This window comes from Anolis carolinensis, chromosome 1 (assembly GCF_035594765.1).
Source record: "Anolis carolinensis isolate JA03-04 chromosome 1, rAnoCar3.1.pri, whole genome shotgun sequence".
Taxonomy (NCBI): domain Eukaryota; kingdom Metazoa; phylum Chordata; class Lepidosauria; order Squamata; family Dactyloidae; genus Anolis; species Anolis carolinensis.
In genome coordinates, this window is record NC_085841.1 from 285,830,551 (window position 1) to 285,852,386 (window position 21,836).

The following is a 21,836-nucleotide window of genomic DNA, read 5'->3' on the forward strand; positions in this document are numbered from 1 at the left end:
GGCTTAAAGCCAACCTTAAAAACTGTGGCATAGACACTGAGAACTGGGAAACCCTAGCCCTTGAGCACTGTGACTGGAGGTCAGCTGTGAACAGCTATGCTGTAGAGTTCGAAGAGACACGAATGGAGGGCTTAAGAGAGAAACGTGCCAAGAAAACGGAGCATCAAGCCAACCCTGACCGGGACCGCCTTCCACCTGGAAACTGATGTCCTCACTGCGGGAGAACATGCGGGTCAAGAATAGGTCTCTTCAGCCACCTACGGACCCACCCCCAAGACCCCACAACTGGAAAACTATTATCCTTGGCCTACTAGGTATCGCCTAAGTAAGTAAGTTCAAAACATGTGATGGGTCCCTACCCCTTCATTAATTCATCTGTCTAATTACAAATGAAATCACTCTTATTACCATCACAAGTCCAGCATTTAAAAATATGGGCTTCTCTTTCTGTGGATGAAAAATGCAGTACCATTTTGTCAGATTAATATTTCAAATTAACACATTAAGATGTAGTTGAGACACATATAAAATCATTTGTCCTTTTTGTAGATAACTATGAATATACACTCAGATGCAACTCCCAATATCTTTAAGACTTTAGCCTCAATAACCAAGTAGTCTTTAATTTCACGCTAAACTGAATTTCCATGTACTTTATAATTCTAGTAATAATTCATACATGCTAGATATCAGGATTTTCAGCTCATTTCATTTTCCCCCACAACCTCTTAAATTTGTTGGTAATAGTCCTTGCAGTCATCCTATTTTCATTTCTGAAATATTAAGTATTGGATTTGATATACTGACACCCAATGGAGAGGAAAAGTCCATTCATTCTTACTTTCAGTTAAGTTGGCTTGAAGCTATGGAGATCTCATTAATTAGAGGCTTTCATGAGCTCCAGTCATGACTTATTTTTTTTACTACTGGAGAGAGCGATGTGCTATCTGGAATCAAATAATTTGATATTTACTTTGTTATATTTCTAATACTGTGACTGGGATGAAGTGTTCATGCCAACTCAACCCCATTGAATCTTGTGCCAAAATAAGTTGGCTACTTTTGAGTACTATACACCTCAACATTGACGGGGGGGAGGGGGCTCCTTTTTTCTGGTCCAAGTAGCAAAAAATTCTGATTCCTCTTATAAATATTTATATTGACCAAAAGTTTCTATGGACCTTTTAGCATGCCCTGCTACTTAAAAGAATAGGAATATAAGCCTGTTTTTTCACAGGAACAGTAACATCCTTGCTGCTTTTCCGGATGCAGAAAGTTTATATTATGCAATACACTCAGCCACCCTGAGTCTTCTTAGGGAGATAGGATGGCCTATAAATAAAGTATTATTGTTATATTATTGAACACTTTCCTCTATAATATGTCATGGAAAAATATGTCCACAAATTCTTGTAGCCTAAGAATTCATTTTTATATTTTATATTATGCAGTATATTATTAAACACTTTCCCCTATAATATCATGTCATAGAAAAATATGTTCATAAACTATTTTGCCTAATAATTCAGTTTTACGTAGAGTTTATCTAATTAAATACTCCCTTTTCAGTTTTATTGCTGGCACATTAGGTTGAATATAGTCTGTGTACTATTTTCCTCAGCTATCTACATTCTCCTCTGAGGATGCATTCAGTTGGAAAGAATCACACTTTATATATGGAGAGAGGGGTGGTGGTAGTATATCTGCACAGGCAGAGGAAACAGTGATATTGTTAAGGAAGAGAAAGATGACAGCAAATACAGCAAAGAGATAAAGTTCTCAGCTCCTCTACCATCTCCTTGTGTGAATAGAAAAAAGGTGTAGAGCAATGAATAATTAGAATAATTAGAATGGATAATTCTATTACCCTAGTACTGCAAGGGCATTCTAGGACTTTGTATCACAAAGGAGGCAAACCAGCATGGAAACAGGACAGTCACCTTTGGTGATGGTCCCTATTACATGGCACCACTGCTGGTCTGCCATCTCCCTGTGGTAAACTCATGTGGTAAACTCATTGATGGGAAGAACTTGTCCATTGCCCAAGTTCACTCTATATTCCTATTACTTAGCTGGTGTGATGGGGCTGTTTGGCTACTGTGCTGGTATGCTGGCACTCAAGTGATGTCAGGAGACAGGATTTTCCTCTCCCCTCCCTTTTCTTGCCTCCCCCCTCCCTATTCATGAGACAGAAATTCTTTAATTTGAAGTTTATTTTCATTTTGTTTAATAACTTCAGCCATAATTGCAGAATTGCATTAAAAATTAATATTAGATTAATGAAACTACAGGAGAGTGGAGTTATGGCTGCAGGACCATGGATTGGTGAATTGGTGTAATTTCACAAATGCAGAAATGTGCAGAAAGTGCTCATCCTGATATGTTGACCATGCAACTGCTATGAGATATCATCTTTCTGCAATAAAGTCCCAAGCCAAGGAATTTGCTCGACAACCCAACCAACAACATAGGAGAAAGAGAGAATAATTATCACCAGTTTCCCACACAAAGATGTACTAAATGCTATGGCAAATCAGAAACAAAAGACACAATCTAGTGTTGTAAGCATGCAAAATAAGAATTCTGAATGTTCTAGCTAGTAAGGGGACGGGCAAGCAGATGAGCAAGTACACGGGTGGGAGAACAGGCAACGGTGCATGTGCCAGGGGAAAGAGTGCTGCATGCTCCTTCTGGCATGTGTGCCATATGTTCACCACCACTGTCCTAGATTCTCTTGTTTGGGACTCTGGCCAAAAGTCTAATTTGGCCATTATTACATTCCCTGATTACAGAAGACTTGAAGCAAATGAAGAAAGGCAAGAAAAAAGTCAACAGCAAGATATGAAATAATAGAAGATTTTACTTCTGGGAGAATTCATATAGCAGTATAGTTCCTAACATAATGCCATATATTGGCATATACAGAATAATTAAATGTAAACTATTTAGATAAAAGAATCTGTAAAAGTAAAACAAAGATCAGCAAAGCAGTTTGTCTCTTTGTCGTATGCATCAAAATTGAAGTGACATAATACACCAGTTGTCAAGTCATAAACCAAGGTAAGCAAATTCACCACTGTGTACACAGTATAATTGAAATAATCAAAGCATTAAGCACAATTACCTCTAAGCACAACCAAAAGCAAGCAGCTAATGATAGCATAATGATTTCCAGTTAGTCAATCTCACACTTTCAAATACCTTTAAAATGTATATCTCCGGTATTGTGCTTTAACTGCCTGTACAATTGAAGGCAAATTACAATCCCATTTTAAACCAATTATGTCATTTCCATGCCCCCCAGATATAACCAGGGCCATAACCCAGGAGTGGGCGGTGTGTGTTAAAAGTTCACCCGCCCCCCAAATGTGTCAAGTTAAAATAAAATCTGGTTTACTCATAAATTGGTTAACCAGTTAAAATTCATGAATAAACCAGGTTTTGAGGAACAGGGCCGGAGGGGTTGAACCCTTAAACCCCCCCCCCCACACACACACACACACCCCGCTACGACCCTGGATATAACATATACGAAAATAGTGCCATGAAGTTTAATATTACAGTGAGCCCTTTCTTTCTTCTGGAGTTAGTTTCCAGGGCCTCCCATGGATTCTGCATTGTCCTCCACCACAGACGGGCATCCCAGGGTTCTCCATTGGAATGAAATTTACATGACCCCGCCTACTGCCCTTCCCTTTCAAATCTGTCTGCAGAACAAACACAGCACAACTACACTTCCTGGAGGAGTTTGGGGGATTGACTCCACATGGTGGAAGTTGTAGTTCACCCTGCATCAAGTCAGAGCACTGTGACTCCCACTGGGGAATGTAGGGGAGTTGTAGTTCACCTACACCCAGAATGCTATGAACCCAAACAATGATGGCTCTGGGCCAAACTTGCCATGCATACCTGATATGTCCAGATTTGAATACTGGTGGGTTTTGAGGGGAATTTGCCTGGATATTTGGGAGGAGTAGGTACTGGGATTTAGAGTTCACCTGCAATGAATGAGCACTCTGAACCCCTCCGATGATGGACCAGGACCAAACTTGGCACACAGAGCCTCCATAACCAAAAGAGGATATTGGACAAGTTTGGGGGAAAGGGAGTTATAGTTCACCTGCATCCAGAAAAACAGTGACCCCCACCGACAATGGACCAGGACTAAACTTTGCACAGAGAAACCTCATGACCAACTGAACATACTGCAGGGGTTTGTGGGAATGGGCCTTGATTTTGGGAGTTGTAGTTCACCTACATCCAAAGTGCACTGAACCCAGTCAACGACGGATCTGGATCAAACTTGGCACACAGACTCAGCATAGCCTGCTGTGAATACTGACAGATGTTTTGGGACAATTGCCCCTGAAATCTGGGAGTTGTAGCAGTTCATACCCATCCAGAGAGCACTGCAGCCAGGTGATGAACAGCCAACGACAGATCAGATTTGGTACACAGACCCAAAATGGCCAACTTTGAATACTGCCAGGGTTTAGGGAGGATTGACCCACGATTCTGGGAATTGTAGTTCACCCACTCCAAACTGAGAATACCTAACAATCAAAGACAAATAATGCCTTTTTCAAATAACCCAGGCATCGCCGGGTTCCCAAGCTAGAATACTATAAAAGTCATCGTCCCTTCTTGAGCACCAGAAGTTACTTCTCTGCCAGAGATATCCTTGAGGGAAGGATTTGGGAAGGGTGTGTGTGAGGAGAGTCCCTTTTTTCTTAGCCTCTAAATGGGAGGCTAAAGAAAATGGTCTTGGGAAGGAGGGTCCCTTTTCCTCAGCCTCTCAATTTTTACTAGCAGAACAGCAGTATACCAGATGAAGAAGCTGAAATCACCTCGCTAGTTTGCTATTTGTCTTTGCTTTCAATTTCAGCAGACTGAGTGTATAACATTAATCTGTTCCGTGCATGTAAATTTTGCATTTGAGTATGTGAAAAGAAAGAAGGAGATGCCAGTCCAAACAATCACCTCAATGATCTACAATCCTCTTCAACCTTAGTCCCTTCTTTCTTCCCTTTTCTTTTCTTTGGTCGGGGGGGGGGGGGCGTAGGGAAGCAGGTAAGTCCATTATGAATCTCTTCTTTTAGTGTACTGTATTATATTCCACTTTGTTTTGATTTTTTATTAAAAAAACATTTCTATGGATTTTGTTCTTTTATAAAACTTATCATAAAAATATTTTTTTCTCATTTTACTAGTTGCAAATTTTTGCCTTAAAACCCCCACTTTTTGCAGGCTTGCAACTTGCTTCATGGTCTGAATTCTTTGTGTGTATATGTGTAAAGTAACTAGAAAAGTTACCTTGGTTGGAGTCTGTCCTCTTTTATTATTGTTGTTAGTTTATTTGTTCAATTATACTTTGCAAATTATTTTAGGGACTGAAGTTCTTTATTTGCTTATTGGCTTTAATCTTTTTTAGTTGCTTTGGACTCTGAATTAGAGAGGCTATTGACACACCGAGATGTTGATGCTTGCAGTTCTGTGAGCTGTGGGCCCTGCTTCCTCTTTATTATTTATTTATTTATTTCAGGCATTTTACTCTGCCTTTCTCCAGTTGGACCCAAGGCGGCTTACAACATTGTAAAATCACCCTCCTAACATAAACCATTCATAAAACAAGACATAAAAGTAGTAAAAGCCATAAGAGGTTATAAAAGCTATAACAGGTCGTAAAACTGGATTCAATAAAATACATCTAAAATTCCCAGATAACCATAGAAGCAAAGACTCAATAAAATCAATTAAAAGCTTTTTTGAACAGGAAAGTCTTCACTCCTTTTCTGAAAGACATCAAGGAGGGGGCTTTCCTCTGGAAGACTAAAGAAAAGACAATAGAGCAGGAGGAATATGAGGAAGTCCCAAGTGCAGGAACTGAAGAAAGTCTAAAGGAAAACTAGAGCCTTTTGTAGGGAACTGTAAGCCACTGCCTTTAAAAGTGTAAATCCAATGATCCAATGTTATGTCTCAAGACATCTGTTAGGCAGTAGGTTAGGGATGAAGCAAAGCACTGAAAAGACTCTTATCAGTGTCCTTTAGCTTCAACATGTTTGTACATAATTGACTGGAGATTGTGTTCCTCTGCTAGTTCTTCTCTCTGATATTGGAGGAAATATTGCTAGCACTTCTGGCTATTTTTGAACTATTTTCAACTATGAAATATTTTGTAACAAAATTAATAAGGATGACAATGATATAATATGTTATGGACTAGAGTGGAGTGCAATATATGTCTCAATAGGATGCCTCATGAACTTGAATTTATACTGTAGTTGTTTTTCTTAATCTGTTTATCCTATTATGCTTATATTATTGGTGTACTCTGATTGTTGTTTATGTGATTTCAATATGTTGTAAGCCGCTTTGGGTCCAATGAGGGAGAAAAGCAGGATATAAATAAAGATTTATTATTATTATTATTATTATTATTATTATTATTATTATTATTATTATTATTGACACAAAGACATAGTATGACACAGCAAACGAGATCTATATGCTGGATTTCTTATCACAAAATCACAAGTCGAACACTTTCCAAGTGTTTAGGACTGTGTGATGTATTTTTGGATGATGTGTGCAGATCCCAGTAAGGTGGCCTTTTGCAGTTGACAGATTGTAATTTTGTCAACGTTTATTGTTTCCAAATGCCGGCTGAGATCTTTTGGCACAGCACCCACTGTGCCGATAATCACCGGGACCACCTGTACTGGTTTATGCCAGAGCTTATGCAGTTCAATCTTGAGGTCCTGATAACGGCTGAGTTTTTCCTGTTTTTTTTTTTTTTTTGTCAATCCAACTGTCACCTGGTATAGCAATATCAATAATCCAAACCTTTTTTCTTTTCCACAACCATGAGGTCTGGTGTGTTGTGTTCCAAAATTTCATCAGTCTGGATTCAAAAGTCCCACAGTATTTTTGAGTGTTCATTTTCCATTACCTTTGAAGGTTTGTGATCCCACCAGTTCTTTACTGTTGGCAGGTGGTACTTGTGACATAAGTTCCAATGAATCATTTGGGCCACATAGTTGTGACTCTGTTTGTAGCCCGCTTGTGCAATTATCTTGCAGCAGCTGAGGATATGATCAATAGTTTCATCAGCTTCCTTGCACAGTCTGCATATTGGGTCACTAGCTGATTTTTCGATCTTGGCCTTAATTGCATTTGTTCTGATGGCTTGCTCCTGGGCTGCAAGAATCAGGCCTCCTATCTCCTTCTTCAGTTTCCATTGGTGAGCCATAGCCAGTTCTTCTCCTTATCAACCTTTCTCTCAATGTTGTCAAGGAGCTGCTCATGCAATGCTTTGTTGTGCCAGCTGTCAGCTCTAGTTTGTACTGCAGTCTTCTTGTACCGATTCTTTGTCTGCTGTGCTTTGAGGAGTTTCTGATTTTTACTTCAATCAAAGCAGGTTCTTCACTTTCCTTTACATATTCTGCCAAGGCATGTTCTTCTTCTTTGACTGCTTGTTTTACTTGTAAAAGTCCTCTGCCATCAGATCTTCTAGGCAGATATAGCCGGTCAACATCACTGCGGGGTGCAGTGAATGATGAATGGTCATGAGTTTTCTTGTTTTTCTGTCCAAATTGCCCAGTTCCATCTGCATCCAATTTATGATGCCAGCAGTATATCTTATGACAGGTATGGCCCACGTGTGTATGGCCTTGATGGTGTTGCCTCCATTGAGCTTGCTTTTGAGAATTTTCTGACCCTTTGTGTGTATTCTTTGCTGACCACAGTTTTCACATGTTCATGCTTGATGTTGTTCAGCTGTAATATGCCCAGATATTTATAGGCCTCTGGCTGGTGACACTTTATCGTTTGGCCATTAGGCATATTTATGCCCTCACTTTCAATGATTTTTCCCTTCTTCAATGCCACAGTCGAACATTTTTCCAGACCGAACTCCATGTTGATATCAGTGCTAAAGATTCGGACAGAGACTTGATTTCAGTTTCAGTTTTCCCATACAGCTTCAGGTCATCCATGTACATCAGATGTGAAATTTTGTGAGATTTCTTAGATGTTTTATAGCCAAGGTTTGTTTTTTGTAAGATTGTTGACAGAGGGTTCATGGCGATAATGAAAAGCAGCGGGGACAATGAGTCTCCCTGGAAAATTCCTCTTCTGATGTTGACAAGTCCGTAGTTTTCATGTCCAACAAACAGTTCGGTTTTCCAGTGCTCCATCATATTTTCAATAAAAGTGTCAACATTTTTACAAATCCTGATGTCGTCCAGGCACTTGATGATCCAGCTGTGTGGGAGTGAGTCAAAGGCCTTTTTGTAGTCAATCCACGTCATGTGAAGTTTTTCGGCTTTTACAGTTCTCCAGAATTATTTTGTCAATTAATAACTGGTCTTTTGTGCCCCTGCTTTTCCGTTTGTTGCCTTTCTGTTCATCTGGCAAGATGTTCTTTTCTTCAAGATAGTTTGAATTCTGTCATCTATGATGCCAATCAGTAGTTTAAACATAGTGGGCAGACACGTTATTGGCCTGTAGTTTCCTGGTGTAGTTTCCTTTTGCTGGATCCTTTTGTATCAGATATGTTCTCCCAATTGTTAACCATTCACTGATACTTCTCATTGAAACATTGGCTCATTTTTCCATGTAGACTAAGATATTTGAGCCAAAATCCATGAAGTTGGGAAGTTTCTCTTGTTGTCTTGCTTGTCAACATTCCTGGTGGTTCAACAAGTGCTTCAAGTGCTGGTTCTTCAAATTCTTGCAAAAGCTCCACATTTTTTCGGATTCAGTCTGCTCCAGTGTTCCAAGTATTTCTGTAGTCTCTGCTACTGTCTATACTGTGGCCTGATGGTAATTTACTTTGCAGATTTTCTGAATTTCTTCGAGTTCAACTTCACCGATTATGAATCCTCATTGATCAGCGAGTCGGGGTTCTGTTATCTGTGAGTCAGGATACTCTTGTGTCGACAGTTGATGCATCCTTTTTTGGGAGCCATGCTTCTGAGGTTCTGATTTGTAATAGCATTTCATAACTGAGTGGTTTTCTGGCATTGTATATTTCTGTTGCTTCTGTGACTGTTCATTAGTATTTTGATTCTGTAGCCCACTTGTTGATGGATGTACACAATTAGCAGCATCCACCGCGGTCCTTTTTATCCTGGGTGATGACCAAGCCAGTATAGGTTTCGTTTTGGTTTGTTTCTTCATAATGCTAATGGGTTAGGTGCTATTAGTTCCACTCTTCAACTGAGACCTCTCTGGATTGGTTGGACCTGCCGATAGTTATACTACCGCCAGCACAGCTCTCAGCATCCTTGGAGCAGTTAAGACCCCCACCACCACAACAACAAGGTGGCACCATCGAGTGGGTATTATTATTATTATTATTATTATTATTATTATTATTATTATTATTATTATTATTATTATTATGCCCCACCACCCCTTTCTGTAATTCCCTATAAGTTGTATTATGCTCCAGTGAGGAGGGCATGAAGGCTACATATCAAGGCGCCAATGCTTTCAACAAATACTTTCATTTCTTTTCAATTCGGTCAAGTAGAAACTACATCCTTGCATTCAGAAGGCAACAGTTGAAGCTTTAGTTGCTTTGGAACAGCAGTTGGTGAAATTAATACACATTAGCATAAATGGATTTAACTAAGTAAGCAACCCAGTATGTTGTTTAGATTTCTAATGTCTTCTAACATCAGACATCACTAGTAGAATACAAGACTTTAATACTTTTCCTGCTTAAAAGCTTTTATTTATAATAAGTTTGTTGGGTATTAATGTTACACATTTAGATTTCAGTAATTAGAGAAGTTTGTTTTTAAAGTCCCAGGAGTTCCCTTGTTGTTTTTAATAATGCAACTACTCATTAACGGTTTTTCATGTTGCAGAGCAACACTGAGTCACTGTTTCTGAATATCTTGCATTTATCCAAACATAATTTGACTGAGCACTGAAGTATGCATACAAAATATGGTCACAGATAAAACAGGTGCCATGCCAACAGCTGGGACAATCTGTCAGGCAAACTAAATACCATAAATTTGTATTTGACCAGTCAGCACAATTCAGCAGTGTCCATGATATCTGAGAGATCTGGAATGGAAGGGAGCAATTAACATAAATGGAGTACCTGATAAGAATGTACTAACTACTACATATTCTTTGTAACAGTAACAACTGGATTTTATAATGCACAAAGTCATAGACAACAGATGCCACATGTGGTATGTGTTGTCAAAGGCTTTCATGGCCGGGATCACATGGCAATATGGCCATCTTCCAGAAGTATTCTCTTGTGGTTCTTGTCCATTTTTGCAAGACCTAGAGCTCTACACCAAAATTATTATGACCATTATTAAGATGGAGATTAGCACGCTGCAAAAGTTCATGGCTCCCAAAATGATGTTTGTTTAAAATATTTTTTAAAATGTTAAAAAAGCAAGCCCAGCTTGAGAAGCAGGAGCAGTGAAGCCTATAGTCAATAGACTAGTGAACAGATTCCTTTTGAACGTTTGCCTCTGGTTTCTTTGGCTTGTTCAGCCTGGCCAGATGGTAGTAATGGTAAGGGCACAGCTGCCATCTTTTTTTCACCCAAAACGGCTAACATGGCTGCCGGGTGCAGCTACTTCCCTTCTATTTGGGAGCACATGGTGTATGGAGAGGCTGCAGTGTCCTCGCATGGGGCTGGCTTACCAATGAGCCCTGCCTGTTGGGCCAATCGGAGTAGAAGAACACCGTGACATGCAGGCCTGGGGGGGGGGGCAGGGTTACGGGTTCAAGCCCCCCCCCCAAAAAAAATTCAGGTTATAAAAAAAACCTGGTTTACTCATGAATTTTAACTGGTTAACCAAATCCCCATGCTAAGTCTATGAGATGCAAAACATTAAGAGTCCCTCCAGGCACTATCTCAAGCAGATATTGACAGGTATGTAGTGGGGGGGGGGGGGGGTGCTAGGGGTTCAACCCCCCCCCCCCCCCCCGAAATTTTCAAAACCCCTCCAGAAATTTTTTTCTGGCTACGGCCCTGGTGACATGTCTTACATAAGCTGTGTCTATTTCATGGGGCTAGTGCCTCCACTGTTGAGTTGCGTCCTGGTTCTGAGAGGTGTTGCTTCAGTCTGATTGCTTTGTCTATTTTGTCTTGCCTTGCCTCTCATTTGCAGCTCTGCTTTAACTTTTTGCTTGGTTTGGCTTCAAGCATTGAATCTTTTTTATTTTATTTTATTTTTATTCTTTTTATTTATATCGAGTGGGAGTTGGAAAGTGTGGGTGGGTGTGCCTGTTTGTGGTCTTGGGAGAAAAGAAAGAGCAACTCTTGGATGGATGGGTTTAGCTTTAAGTTTAAAGGGTGACCCTTGAGTCACCCTTTAACTTCTTCCCTACTCTGCTCTCCTTATATTTTTCCTCCTCCTTCAGAAAAAAACATTTAGAAGATAATAATAATTATTAATAATAATTGCAGCAAACAGTAAAGCCTCATTTTCATTCTCAGAAAGCTACCTAGTACCTACCTACCTAAATTTACCACCAGTACCTACCTATAATTTCATTCCTTTGCAAACAAGTTCTCTCTGTTGTGTATATTCCTCTCTGTGCTCTCAGACTTCTTAATTTCAATTAATAATAAGCATTTGGCTGTTGCTGTGTGGTAACAACAACAATAACAACAAAACTGTTAGGTTTCTATGGAAGCTTTCACAAGGCAACAGAGCCCATTGTTTTTCTCTCTAACTCCGACCCCCATCAGGACATAAAAGCTGTTGTTAATGATAACATTATTCCAATAATTGTACCAGTATGAAACACCAAATTCTACCTGCGTCCTTCCTCTCCCAAATCAACCAGGGGATGATCCAAACATTGGGAAACTTGGTGGGCCAGCAGTGGTAGATGTGTTCTCCAAGTGCAGCCATTTTTATCCCAATAGCATTGAAAATGATGGAAAGGGAAGCCTGTGAAACCTCTCCCCATTGCCACCAATGGGCTGAATCTAGCCACATTTTTTCCACTACGGATAAAAAAGGCTGTTCAGCTACCCTCCCATTTTAGGAGGTGTGCATAAATGGAACCGTGCCCTCGCTGAAATTTGGGTAGCAGAAATTGATCAAGATGAAGCCAAAATGCACAAGCCTAATGTTCAATATGGAAGAAAAATATGGCCCTTGGACCTTCCAATGTTGTCCACATCCTCTTTACAATGACATTACTAATTCATACCTACACAGCAAATTGTGATTTTCCAATAGAACATCCATTTTTAATTTGGAGTATTCAATATTTATTTGAAAACTTTATTCACCATACCAACAAAAATGGCCTTCAGGATAATGGATGCCCAACTATGCAGCTGTTGGGCATCCAGATACCAATGGAAACATATTTAGACTGGATTTGTTTATATATTTAATTTATATGCCATTTTTCCTCCCAATATAGGGCCTAAAGTGGTTAGTAGCACTTCAGCAGTAACAGGCAAGCTTGTGGAATTTTGGAATTTTTGAAGGAAAGTCTAAATAGGATTAAATATCCCAGAAGAATTATGTGACAGAAAGCTCTTGTCTACTTGATCAATGGGACCACCTCGCCCACTACATCAGGCCATGCCATTTCTCTGTACTTAAGTAAGATTACGCCACTTGATTAATGTTTTATGTGCCAGTTAGGGTTTCATTTGGGGCACAAGTGGTTGCTCAGGCAGTAATGTTCTCTAAATTATTTCAGTCTATCAATCATCATAGCACTGCCAAAAAGTATCACATCTGTTTTTATGTGAAGTTCTGGCTCTGTTGAGGTGCATGCTTTGAAGCAAGCATTTTATGCTTCAGTGAATCTAGGCTTTCATACTTTTGTGTCAAATCCAGTTAAAGCCTTGGAAAGAAAGCAGTTCACCATTGCCATGTAAAACTAGAGTGGAATTCAGGCAAATACTGCCCAATTCATCTTGAACATTCAACAGATATTTGGATATTAATGCCAGTAATATCTTTGTTTATGATTATATGCAGCACAAGGAAAATTAAAACTTCAATTTTGGATCTAGGTATTGATTTTGCCACAGGAGTTATTATCTTTTTTAATTTCAACCTAAGCAATTTTAAAATAATATCAAATCTGTAAATAAAGTAAAAATCCAATAAGATCAAAATATTTAATTTATGAAATAATATTTATTTTTCATCTAAAACAATGCTGTTGGATGTTTCATATTTTTCAGTTTGTATGAACAAGTAGGGTTCTGCATTATGGGCTTTGTAATTAAGTCCCTACAAAAATGAATGCTTCCTGTATAATCAAAAGACTACTCTATTTTCAAAAAACAAACATTATTAGTCATAACACTTTTGAAAAAAAATCTGACATCATGGTTACAGAATAATCACATGTATGCCTTCACTATACTGTAGTAGGCACTAATTGTCCAAAAACAACAAAAATAACCTGTTGCTTTACAATTCCCAAGTATTGATTTAAAACATATCTGTATCTGTATCTTTATCTTTATCAAGATAAAGAAAATGTGAAAGAAAGGTTGTGTAAGCGTGTGAATAAATAGATTGATCTCTGTGTGTGGGTACGTGATGAACGTACACACACATACGAATATGGTGTATGTATATTCTATATACAATAGGCCCTTGAATTCACTACAGTTTGTTTCCAGGACTCCCTGTGAAAACCGAAACCTGCAGATACATATGGGCAGCAGTGTGCAGATGTGCATTATCATGCAACAACAAAATGCCATTGGATCGCATTCTTCTGAATTTTGTCCGAATGTTAGGCTTCAGCTCTGCAGTGAGCTTCTCATTGTAGTGATCACTGTTGATCAAACCCTTTTCACTGCACACTGCTCTTCTTTTGTGCAAATCACAAGGAGAAGGAGGGACAGACAGCCATTTTTTCTTTCACCTCAGTTGCAAATAAACCTTGTGTGGAAAGTGATGATAAGAAGATGGATGGATAGATGGATTGATAGGGCTGCTAATTTCTGATCCTCTCATGAGCATTTTAAATACATGGTTTTCCTCATAAGGTCTACTTTTCACCTTTGCCTTTTCTAGTTTTCATGGAACCAGTCATAGGTATTTTAATCTCAAAAGAGAGAAACCATCTGAAATGCAAATACTCTCAATGAAAAGGTGTAAAGAAACATGAAAAGTTGCCATCCCTTCCAATCCTCTGCATCAAAAATTTCATGTAAGAATCATACTGCGACTCTCAAATAAGTCCTTCAACGTTTTTAAACACCCACCTGCTTTCATTTGTGTTATTTCTGTCTCTCGACAAGGGTTATGCGAGGGGAGGAGTTGATGAAAAGAAGTGTTTCAATGATACAACAGGAAAAACACCCTGCGTGGTCAGTGGCAACCAACCTCCCCCTGCCAGGAACCTGCAAGAAAAAACAGATACAATGGTTTGGGATAACTAAAGGCTGCAACTTGTTTATTGGTTACAATAAGTAACACGGTTACCAGCCATGCATGGATCCTGGATAAAGAATTAGATAGCCCAATGCTGACTGATGCTACTTCACAACAGTAGGGGTCCCTGGCAGTGAGCTGACCAATTCCAGCCTGGGACACCAGTACTGCTGCACCCCCCATGCCACCAGGACACTCCCCCCCAATAAAGGGGGGAGGTACACAAACTGGGTCCAGGGCCCATACCACATGTCAACGAGTTGTGATGAGAGAATATGCTAAGCAATTGAACAATAAATGCATACAATGAAACAATTTCAGGATGGGAGGGCGGGGACAGCTGAGAGGTGGCATGCCCCCAGTGGTGGTCAGCCCCAATTTTGTCTGCGCTGGCAGAATGAAGCGGGGCCCACACACAGCCAATCAGGGTGCAGGCCAAAGCAAGTCCCTGAATTGCTGCCTGGCCAAGTACACCAAAATGCACAGGCTACGGGGGCTCCTGGGAAGGAGAACCCTGAAGAGTGGATGGCAGGTGATGTGTGCCAGCTGTCACAACATCCCTGCCCGGTAAGTCAAGAAGGGCATATTCTTACAGTCCATATGATATCATTTTCTAGAAAAGAAAACAAGCTTTGGGCTGCATTTTAATCTCAGAGTTGACATGGTTAATGATACTGCTATGAAGGGCACTACATTGACATTTCCAGACACTTGGGATTTCATCAATTTGAAAGCCAGGTCTTTGAACATTTTGCTGTGTCTCTGCTGAACCATGTGGGCTTGTTGACCGATCTTGTCACTTACAAAATATAAAAAGTTGCCTTTCAAATCTGCTTCCCTAGACGAACTTATCTTCTTTGCATTATTGAAGAAAACGAACAGCACAAAGAGCAGTTAAACGGAGCAAGAGACATTCTTGGCTTTCTGTCATTTTTCACTTGCACACTGTCCTTATAGTGTCTAAAAAATCCAGTGAGAACAGCCTCAGTTTGTTATTATTCAAACTGTACAGTAAGGATTCTTTTGGTGAAATAGAAAAGGAAAAGGTAATTGGTACTTTGGCTTTGAAGGAAGAAAGAGAAATAGATTGGTCAGAGCCTTATTGCCTCTCTTTGCCACCACTGCATAGCATAGGAAAATATAGAATCCCTAGAGTAATGTGTCAATAGGATTATGGTCTATATAAATAACAAGAAAGTCAAAAGAAGATAACTCAATCATTATAATATAAAAATATAAGATAATATTAAAATATAAGATGTGAAACTTGCTGGTTTCAGTTTTGGAAATGCATTGCTATACATATACTTGATAGGGGCAAACACCATTGCACCTGGCTTAAGCTTATACAGCATGATTGCAAGCTGAATATGTAATTAAGTGGAATTCTGAATAGGTGGATTAAATCTATCAGTATATCTTCCTTTAATATGAGTTCCCACCCACAAATTAGCAAGCTTTAAGTAGAACCAATTTGACTGGATCCTAAACAAAACTGGGTTGGCTTAGACTGCTTTGGACTGCTCTGGATAAGTTACAATACATTGCCTGGCAGTGTTTTTCAACCTATGGGTCCCCAGATGTTTTGACCTTCAACTCCCATAAATCCTAATAGCTGGTTTTCTGAGACTTTGAGACACCATGCTTAATTTTTCTGAGTTCCACTTGAGTAAAGTAAAAGCCTGTACTCTAGCTCTCCACGTTTTGGGGACTTCAACTGCCAGAAACCTTAGCCATCTTGTCCAATAGTTAAGAATTCTGTCTTGAAGGCTAAAACACCTGGGAGGCATAGGTCATTGAGGCCTGATCTAAAACATTGAGTGAGGATATATTTTATTATAGATGAACTAATGTACATTTTCTGCACAAACTACGTGCCTGAGTTTTCATTGCAATCATATGCACATTAACCTGTGACCAGTGGCATTAACCTATGCCATTGTGTTCAGTCCCACTGAACACAGTGGCATAAAGAAAGGATATATAGGATTGCAACTCAGACATTGAATGACAGAGAAATAGATATATCAGCATTATCTCTCTTTCTCTCAGATAAGACACACATTCAGGGTATGTGTTGATATCAAATAATCAGTAAATGCATATTCATACATAAAATATTCAAGGTGGTAACTTTTGAGGAGTGGAGCAATGTGTATTGTGAAGAAATCAACGAATGCCTATGGTAATCATCCTAAAAAGCTAGGGAAAATGAGTTTTTTAAAAGAAAAAAAACATGCATTTCTGCATTAGTCATGTGCACGAAAATTGTCCCATTTCATTCATTTTATTTCTTTCATTCCTTCAGGAGCACAGAATGGGAAGCCCCTCCCAGTACAAAAATAAACTTGACACGAAAGCAGGTGGGAGCGGGTATCAGCTCCAAGCCTGCTTTTCAGCATCACAGTTACACCCCCAAGACAGAGATACAGGAGAGAAGAGGGATTACACTCAGAATGAAAACTAGCCACCAGCTATGCCGCCATTTCTCACTGCCATTTCCCCCTTTAATCAGGAAACCTACCTTGCACCACTGCTAAGGTCTCTTCATCAGAGCTAGGGACGGACCCACAATGGGATCCTTGGTGCGGGGCTGGGATGTGCCACATTTGCAAGAAATGACAGCAGAGCTAGCTAGTTTCACCCCTAAGGGAAGGGGAACATGGGAAGCCCGCCCATTGCCACCAATGGGACAAAAAAATAGAGCTTCTTTGGATGCGGAACAAAAAAGTTCATTCGGAAAGGTGCCCATTTTCGGGAGAGACGCTCAAAAATGCAAACGTGGCCTTATGAATGAAACAAACAGAAACTGATAGTGATTCTATATAAATGCACAAGACTATTCTGCATACGTAACAAATGAACATGTAAGAAAACTAATGAGCAGCAGCCATAAATAACAAAATCTGAAAGTAAGTTACAAGATGTGTTTCATGTATGCATGACACCAAACCAACAGAATGAGTTGTGGGCTAGTCTGTAGCCCAGGAATAAACAAGTGATGCCAAAGGTATGGGAGTAACTAAATTAGAGTCATTGTACTCTTGCACTCAAAATGATATAACTATTCCCATATTCAAATGACTTCTCTAATTAGTTATAATAGTTTTCCCTGAAGTATTCAGTCAACCCACACAACACATTCATAAATGAGCAAAGGAAAAAAACATTGTGCAACAACATCTTTTTTAAAGGGCATACTAATATTTAATAGCACAGACTAATTTTGAAGGCATAGGTCTTTATTTGTCATGTAACTCAGGCTGCATCTACACTGTAGAATTAATGCAGTTTGGTACCACTTTAATTCCCATGGCTCAATGCTATGGAATCTTGGGAATTATATTTTTCAGTTTTATAGGCAGATACAACAGATGATGGCTAGCTCTTGCAGGAAACTCTTTGTGCTTAACAATGAAATACAATCAAAGCTAACTTTAGTCAAACAGGCTTCCTCAGAATGTGTTGGATGATATCTCCCATCTTAGTCAGATTAGTTGTCCTTGCTGGGTCAAGGTTATGGGAACTGTAGCCCCCCCAAAAAAACAGAAGGAACTGGATCTGGAGAAAGTGTCATGGACTTGTATCTTGTATATTGAAGACACCAGAACACCTCCATGTCATCAAGGTCGAGGAATTACAACAGAGTGGAACTATATGGAAACTATCATGAGAAAGAGCTTGATAAGATGAGACTGCTCAGACTGGAAGACCTGGGCTCTTTCCACACAGCTAAATAAAATCCCATATTATCTGCTCTGCACTGAAATATATGGCAGTGTGGACTCAGATAACCCAGTTCAAAGCAGATATTGTAGGATTTTCTGCCTTGGTATTCTGGGTTATATGCCTATGTGGAAGGGCCCCTGGAGGCTGGATGGAGGAACTTTTGAGAATTGGAGTGGGAGTTTGAGGTATTGAACTGGGACCTTTCTGTGTTTACTTCATTCACAACTTTGCTGTAGAGTAGTAACCTAGCATTAAAGAAATTTCCAAAATTTCCTGGTGAGTGAATTTTAATTGCAAAAAGCTGCTTCTACCTTGTGTGGGAATCACCTGAAAAATAATCTCTTCATCTCTCCAGTCATGGGACACGTCTCCATAGGGTGAGTAAATCTGACAACAAAACTGCCCCTCAATCCAGCATGAATCTGCTGAATCTGGGTGAATCACCTTCTTCTTATTATTCATTGCACAAGTGTCCCATTCTAACCTCAGCAGATATAACAGATGATGGCCAGCTCATGCAGAAAACTCTTTGGCTAGTGAGGAGCGGTGGCAGAGACACAAGGTTGAACTACCTCCTTCCTTGCACCAATTAGCACAGGTAAATGGTGATGGAGTGCATTTGGACAATCAAAGCCAATTCAGCTGTCCAGATGGTCACAAATCGTAAGTACAGTCTGGAGTTTCCTGCAAAGTTGCATTAAGACCTAAAAAGTCTGGATTCTTTCCAGAAGTCATTGTGCCTTATAAATACTGTAAACACTAGTTTTGGGGTGAGTACATTTTTTTAAAATTCACACAGACATGACTATTGTAGCTTCCAACAACCTACTACCATGTTTCCCTGAAAATAAGACATCCCCATAAAATAAGACCTAGCGGAGATTTTGGTGACTGGCCAAATATAAGACATCCCCCGAAAGTAAGACCTAGCTGGAGGGAGCCACCGCCGAGGAAGGTGCGCTGAGGCTGTTAGGAATTGTGTGAGTAGAAGTTAAAAAACCTGGAGGGAGGGCCCAAGTTGGTCCATGCCTGTTTTAGCTACTAGGCCTCCCTTTGGTCATACCCATTTTTACCTCAGATTAGAGCCTTGGCCTCAGCAACAGAAAGAAACCACTCGTGAAGGCAGAGGAGGCGAGGGCATGCCCGCTTGCTCGCTTGCCTCAGGAAACAGGTGCCGCTGCCAGCAGTGTGTCACACCCCAGGCTTGATTCACCTTGCTCTAACACATAAACTGCACACCAGGTTTAAGTCTTTTCAGTTTATTAAAGATAGAAAGTAGAAAGTTTCTATCTTTCTTCTATCAAAGAAGAAAAATAAGACAAGTGCAAAGAAGCCAGAATGGATGTCGAAAGAACTTCTAACCGAGCTAAAGCTCAAAAGTGACATGCACAAGAAGTGGAAAAGGGGAGAAATCACCAAAGAAGAATTCAAACGTATAGCCAACACCTGTAGGGAAAAGGTTCGCAAGGCTAAAGCGCAAAATGAGCTCAGGCTTGCCAGGGACATAAAAAACAACAAAAAAGGCTTTTTTGCTTACGTTGGTAGAAAAAGGAAGAAAAAGGAGGCGATAGGGCCATTGCAAGGAGAAGATGGGGTGATGGCGACAGGGGACAGGGAAAAGGCAGAACTACTTAATGCCTTCTTTGCCTCGGTCTTCTCAGAAAAAGAAAGCCATCTTCAACCTTAGCAACACGGAATGGACGAAGGATTGGGGGAAATCCAACCCCAAATAGGGAAACAAGTTGTCCAGGAACACTTGGCCTCTCTAAACGAATTCAAGTCCCCAGGGCCAGATCAGCTACACCCAAGAGTACTGAAGGAACTAGCGGAAGTTATTTCAGAACCACTGGCAATTATCTTCGAGAGTTCTTGGAGAACGGGAGAAGTCCCAGCAGATTGGAGGAGGGCTAATGTGGTCCCTATCTTCAAGAAGGGAAAAAAGAACGACCCAAACAATTACCGTCCGGTCAGCCTCACATCAATACCAGGCAAAATTCTGGAAAAGATCATTAAGGAAGTGGTCTGCGAACACTTAGAAACCAATGCGGTCATTGCTAATAGTCAACACGGATTTACCAAAAACAAGTCATGCCAGACTAATCTGATCTCTTTTTTCGATAGAGTTACGAGTTGGGTCGATACAGGGAATGCTGTGGATGTAGCGTACCTGGATTTCAGTAAGGCCTTCGACAAAGTCCCCCACGACCTTCTGGCAAACAAACTAGTAAAATGTGGGCTAGACAAAACTACGGTTAGGTGGATCTGTAATTGGCTAAGCGAACGAACCCAAAGGGTGCTCACCAATGCGTCGTCTTCATCATGGAAAGAAGTGACAAGTGGAGTGCCGCAGGGCTCCGTCCTGGGCCCGGTTCTGTTCAACATCTTTATTAACGACTTAGACGAAGGGTTAGAAGGCACGATCATCAAGTTTGCAGACGACACAAAACTGGGAGGGATAGCTAACACTCCAGAAGACAGGAGCAGAATTCAAAACGATCTTGACAGACTAGAGAGATGGGCCAAAACTAACAAAATGAAGTTCAACAGGGACAAATGCAAGATACTTCACTTCGGCAGAAAAAATGGAAATCAAAGATACAGAATGGGGGACACCTGGCTTGACAGCAGTGTGTGCGAAAAAGACCTTGGAGTCCTCGTGGACAACAAGTTAAACATGAGCCAACAATGTGATGCGGCTGCTAAAAAAGCCAATGGGATTCTGGCCTGCATCAATAGGGGAATAGCGTCTAGATTCAGGGAAGTTATGCTCCCCCTCTATTCTGCCTTGGTCAGACCACACCTGGAATACTGTGTCCAATTTTGGGCACCACAGTTGAAGGGAGATGTTGACAAGCTGGAAAGCGTCCAGAGGAGGGCGACTAAAATGATTAAGGGTCTGGAGAACAAGCCCTATGAGGAGCGGCTTAAAGAGCTGGGCATGTTTAGCCTGCAGAAGAGAAGGCTGAGAGGAGACATGATAGCCATGTACAAATATGTGAAGGGAAGTCATAGGGAAGAGGGAGCAAGCTTGTTTTCTGCTGCCCTGCAGACTAGGACACGGAACAATGGCTTCAAACTACAGGAAAGGAGATTCCACCTGAACATCAGGAAGAACTTCCTCACTGTGAGAGCTGTTCGACAGTGGAACTCTCTCCCCGGGGCCGTGGTGGAGGCTCCTTCCTTGGAGGCTTTTAAGCAGAGGCTGGATGGCCATCTGTCGGGGGTGCTTTGAATGCGATTTCCTGCTTCTTAGCAGGGGGTTGGACTAGATGGCCCATGTGGTCTCTTCCAACTCTACTATTCTATGATTCTATGATTCTATGAAAGTAGAAAGTTCTTCAAAAAGCAAAAGCAAAACACCAAAAGTCAGTTATAAAATATAACCCAAAGATAAAAGTCAGTATCTCACAAGGCAAAAACAAGAGCCAAAGAAAGCATGGCAAATTCCAAGGAACATGGATACATGGAAGGCAATAGATTCCAAGACACGGCAGGAAAACTAGAACTTGCTTCTCTGGTGAAAGAAAGTTGCTTTGACAAAGGCTTTTCCCGGAACACACCCCTTTTAATAGTCTTTGCAAAACATGGAAACATTTCTCTGCCCCCTCGCCTCCCTTCTGTTTGCGATTCTCACACTTTGCTGAACTCTAAATTCCAAAGGCTCAGCCCTATCTAAGGAGCCCATCCCATCAAGGTCAG